A 6,000-nucleotide genomic window follows, 5' to 3' on the forward strand; every position below is an offset into this window, starting at 1 on the left:
TCCTTACCTGTAAAATGAGGATAATAGTACTCCCTCCACTGGCCAATTCTCTAGTACCATTGTAAGACTCAAATGAGCTAATACTTGAAATGCAGCCAGAACAAGGCCTAGCCTACAGTAAGCAATCCATGCATATTAATTATTACTGTTGTTGTTATTATTAGAATAGAGCCCAGTGCACTGGAGTCCATGGGGCCTGCAAAGAGTTGGACACTACTTAGCAAATGAACAACAACAAACAGAGACCTACAGAGAGGGTTTTTCTGGCCTGAGAAGCCCAAGTTCAGGAACCAGACTATCTGAGTTTAAATCCTAACTTTGACACTGTGGAACTTTCAGTAAGTCACTCTAACCTCTTGTGCCTCAGTTTCCTTATCTGCAAAATGGGAGCTAATAATAGTGACTCCTTCATAGAATTGTGAAGATTAAATGAGTTAATTCAAGAGAAGAGCTTAGAACACTACCTGGCCCGTTGTAAGGGCTCAATAAATGTTGATTCATTGTTATTTTAAGCAGAGTCATGATGCAAGTGTTTTGGAAAGGCAATATGGAGGAGGACTGGGAGAGGCAAGCTGGAGGCAGAGATGTGGAATGGGAGAGCGGGGAGACTTGAGAACACAGCAGGGAAAGGTTTCCAGGGCTCCACCTGTATTATTAGAAAAGCATCTGTAACTCAACACCACACCATTCCAGGAGCCAAAACAGCATGTCCCTGCACTCAGATGTGTGTTCATATTTGCAGTCACTCAAGCAGGCCCTGATGGGTTTCCTGAGCAGGATCTGGGTCTTCACCCACTAACTGGTGACCTTGAGCAAGTCATCCTTCTGTATCCTCAGTTGTTGAGTGGGAAGACAGGTGAGTATCCTGCCAAGTGCAGTTGGAGGTGGGGGCAGGGCAGAAAGGATGAGGGGGAGAGCTTGCTGAAGGCAAGGAAGCTTCTCAGATTCCAGAGGGTTTGAAGCCTGTCTTTGTTCTAGGGTGAGAAGAGGGAGTGTGGTCTGGTTCTCAGCAACTGCTCCGCTTTGTTTCCCTTCATTTCTGTGAGGCTTTCCTCAATACAGAAGGGGCAGACAGGAGTAGGGCACGGCTTGCTCTCAGGAGCTCACAGGCCCACAGGTGACACAAGATTACCACACTCAGAAGCACTACCTGTGGAGCATTTTATAATTTTTAAAGCACGGCCAGGTCTTTGGCCTCAGTTGCCTGAGCCCCTCACCACCTCAGAGGTGGTTCTATTATACTATTATACTCTCCTCAGAGGTAGGGGAGAGTTTGTCTTCTCTGGTAAATTCCTTCAATCCCACACCTTTCTGTATCTCTGCTCTGTGCAAAGGGCTCCTCCGTCCCTTCAGAAGGGAGCTATTTCCCCACCCCTGCAAATCTGAGCTGAACTTTGTGACTTGTTTTAACGAACAGAATGCAGTGCACAGGATGTTGTGCTAGTTCTGAGCCTAGGCTATGTCAGCTACAAATTGGCACTTGCCTTTGGCACTTGCCATCTGTCTCTACAAAGATTAAATTGTGAGCCACTGCAGCTGCAGACTTTCAACACCCCTTGAAAGGAATTCAGAGGGGAGAGCAGAACTGAGGTGCTCCGGGGAAAACTGGCAGAACAGGTCTTCAGATAGTTATTTTCAGGAGCCAACTTTATGAGCCCAATTCTTGTATTTCCTCACATCTGTTCTTTTTCAATCACTAAGTCATGTCCAACTCTTTGCGACCCCATGGATTAACAGCATGCCAAGCTTGAGTCGATGATGTCATCCAACCATCTCAACCTCTGTCACTCCCTTCATCTCCTGCCCTCAATCTTTCCCAGCATCAGAGTCTTTTCCAGTGAGTTGACTCTCCGCATCAGGTGGCCAAAGGATTGGAGCTAGTTTCAGCATCAGTCCTTCCAATGAACATTCAGGCCTGATTTCCTTTAGGATTGACTGGTTTGATCTCCTTGCTGTCCAAGGGACTCTCAAGAGTCTTCTCCATCACCTCAAAAGTATCAATCCTTTGGCACTCAGTTGTGTTTATGATCCAACTTTCAAATCTGTACATGACTACTAGAAAAACCATAGCTGTGACCATATGGACCTTTGTTGGCAAAGTGATATCTCTGTTTTTTGATATGCTGTCTAGGTTTGTCATAGCTTTCCTTCCAAGGAGCAAGCGTCTTCTAATTTCATGGCTGCAGTCACTGTCTGCAGTGATTTTGGAGCACAAGAAAATAAAAGATGTCACTGCTTCCACTTTTCCCCCTTCTATTTGCCAAGAAGTGATGGGACCAGATGCCATGATCTTAGATTCTTTAATGTTGTTCCAAGCCAGCTTTTTCACTCTCCTCTTTCACCTTCATCAAAAAGCTCTTTAGTTCCTCTTCAGTTTCTTCTCATATCTAGAAAAGCACTAAAATTCTTCACGGTGACTGCTCCCTGTGACTAGCAGAAACTTTATGCAAAAATAATATGTACCTGATTGCATATACTCCCCCTTCACTAAAATCACATATATACTGACCTTCCCCCTCTGCCTCTTTGGAGCAGTTTTTCAGAGCTATCTGAAATGCTGTTTCCTGGGCTATAATCTTCATTTTGCCCCAAAGAAAACTTAGCTCACAAAAATCTCCCACTGTGCTATTTTTCAGGCCAGCCGCTGCAAGAGAACTGTTACCTTTCTCTCTCCTGGAACCCTACCACTGCCATAAGCAGCAGCCCAAGCTTGCCTTCCAGAAGATAAAGCCATGTAGCATAGAGCTTGCTCAGCCCAGTGTTCCTGCTCAGGCCCTTACACAGGTTCCAAGCATAAGAACAGCCAGCCACTTGAATGCAGATACGTAAGTGAGCCTAGCCAACCAACAGACTCAGAATCATAAATAGTTGCTTAACTTGCCAGTTTGGGGATTGGTTTATTACAAAGCAATAGCTAACTAATCTACCTTCCAATCTCCTTTGCCCAGATGAGTAACTGAGCCCCACAGACAAGCAGGGACTTGCTCAATACTCCATAGTAAATGGGAGCCCACTGAAAAGTCAAAACTGGATCTTTGAGACTCACTGCTGCCTCTGTAATAGGGATACAGACACCTAGACTCCAAAACTGTTATCAGACTTCCCTGGTAGTCCAGTGGTTAAGAAAACACCTTTCAGTGCAGGGGACAAGAGTTCAATCCCTGGTCAGGGAACTAAGATCCCACATGCCACAGGCAACTAAGCCCATGTGCCACAACTAGAGAAACCTACGAACTTCAATGAAGAGCCGATGCAGCCAAAACAAAAACAAAAATCTGTTATCAAAAGTTCCTAGTCGTTAACCTAGAAACACACCAACCATGTCTTACCCTTCATCTGTTTTCCTCAACCTGTTTTAACCCATGCCATCCTTCAAATATACACAAAATGCTTTCTCCCTCCTAAATTTATTTGAAACTGGGAGGTAAGTTTCTTTGCCATTCTGCCCCTGAGTTTCTTCATCTGTAAAATGGAGGTACTGTACTACCTCATTGGTTATTGAGAATTAAATGAGTTCATTTTAGTAAAGTGTTTAGAACAGTGCCCAAAGTATAGCAAGGGCTAAAAAATAAAATAGAGTAAAATAATGTGACTAAACATGAGCTATAGCAATAGCAATTTTATTAGAGAAATGTTTTATTTTGATCCTGAGAGCTACATATTTTTCACTTGGCTCTGGGGACATCAGTATGAGTATTGAGTCAGCTTGTATGCCCTAAGTTTGTATCCAAGACAGTGTGGAAGAAAACATCTCATGGGTGGCAAACCAATTTTTGAAAACCAGACATGGAGAAAAGCACATGCCTCCCTTCTTGAGAAGCATCAGTAGGACATAATATATTTACCTCATATTTCACAGAGGGCTTATTCTTGATAGGTTGTATATAAATCAAATCTTAACACATAAATCTATCTTAAAGAACTTACCTGGGGAATCATTCTACAAAGTGAGGATGGCTTTTTATAAAATCAGTATACCTTTGAGGGACATTCAGAATTTTGACCAGAGATGGGCAGAATTTTTGCCTAAAACAAACCTGCGCACCCAAGGTTCCCCCAAGTGACTCCGGTCTTTCTCTCTAGGGCTGCCTGTTACTAAACCCTGGTACAACCCAAAGAGGGCTCTTGCCCTTGGTTCTCTTGGGCTGGAATCTTGGCAATTCCTGGCTCTACCAAGGTGAATCCCTTTGAAACCAGAAGGTGTGGGGCTGTTGTCCTCAGTGACTCTGATGTCACTGTAGTGAAAGTCTGGATATTCAGCTACCAAGCTCTTTGGCTTCTGCTCAAGCTGGCGACAACCTGCTTACAACTTCCGTCACAAATGGGGTCCCCTAAGAGAGACAGAGCCCACAGTTCCAGCTGGTGCCCTCATCTGCTTCTGTGAGTTGGGTAAACATACTGGTAGAGTTAAAACTCGGTATCCAATGACTGGCAGGCTGTCAGGATGGTAACAGGTACAAAGAACTGTACTCATTTCTCAGCCTTCCTCAAACACTTTAGGAAGTGTTTTTCTCCTTTGAATACCCTTCCTTTGATCTCTAATGACCGATGTTGCCCCATAATTTTCACCCCCATCCTGCAGCACACACTGCCTGGCAAACTTCTATTCATTCTTTAAGACCCAATTTAGGGGCCTTTAGGTTCCAGATGGCAGATGAAGTACATGCATTTACCTTCTTCATTAAAATAACAGAAAAGCATATTTTTAAAATAATAACAGAAGTATTACTGGTAAGCAAACAAAAAGAAGTAAAATTTTTAAAAGATAGAAAGCAAGCAGGTGATATCAAACTGAAGGAAAAGGAAACAGTCTAAGACACCAGAGGGAGCCAGGGTCATCCCCCCAAGAAAGACCTGGGGAAGGTCCAAGCAGGAACGGACCATGAGGACAGTCTTGGAATATACAGAGTACTGTTTGGGACTGCTGTGACTTTGGGGATGTTCCCTGCCCCCTTCAATAAATAAACAATCCAGGTTCAAGTCTGAAGAAATACTCTCTAAACGAAGTGCCCCTGTCTGAGAAGAGCAGCCACTAAGGGCATCAGGGCTTGTGAGGAACAAAACAAAGAGGAACTAAGTGACTCTGTCCCCTAGAACAGACAAAGCAGGGAAAAAGGGAAAGGGACAGTGATTTTGTAGGAGTCTCAGTCAACCTGCCCACTTCTTGGTCACATTCCCTCTCCTGATCAGTCAGCCCTCTGGGTCAGGGAAAAAGCCTCCTGGGAGGTAAGAATGAAACAACTCAGGAAGAAAGGCATACAACCAGTCACTTTCCTAATAGTTCATTCATCCATTCATCTCATCAGGTGCAGAGGGCTGAGTTCATTTCTGTTCACAGGACAATATCATCATTGATGCATCCAAGTCCCTCTTATATCTTATCTATTTACTCTTTTTGTTCCCCAATCTTATCTTCCCTCCACCCATAAAGCAACTCTTATAATTTAATGCCTATTTTTTGATTGTATATGATATTTTAAAATTTTGTTTTGGGTGCATATATTTAATAGCTTTATTGAGATATAATTGGTGTACAATAAACTGCACATATTTAAAGTATACAGTTTTATGACTTTTTTACATATGTATAGACTTGTATACATTACTACTGGCCACTCCTTCAGAGTTAGCCAGCATTCATGCCTTGGAGGTGTACTATCTTTTGTTTACCAAATAAAATTCTGAGCCATAACTGATATCTTTACACTATAAAGATAGCCATCACCCCCAAGTTTCCTCATGATCCTGTGTAATCTAGCTTTCTCCAGGCAACCACTGTCTGTTGTCACTATAGATTGGCTTGTGTCTGATATTTTCTATTCTTTTGTTAAAAATATACATAAAATAGATAAGTAACAAAGATTTACTGTATACTATAGGAAACTATATTCAATATTTCAGTATCTTGTAATAACCTATAATGGAAAATAATTTTTTCAAGTATCATATATATGTGTATATATGTTTCTGAATCATTTTTTGCTGCACACCTGAATCTAA

Source organism: Bos indicus x Bos taurus, chromosome 3 (assembly GCF_003369695.1).
Source record: "Bos indicus x Bos taurus breed Angus x Brahman F1 hybrid chromosome 3, Bos_hybrid_MaternalHap_v2.0, whole genome shotgun sequence".
In the NCBI taxonomy this organism is placed as follows: Eukaryota; Metazoa; Chordata; class Mammalia; order Artiodactyla; family Bovidae; genus Bos; species Bos indicus x Bos taurus.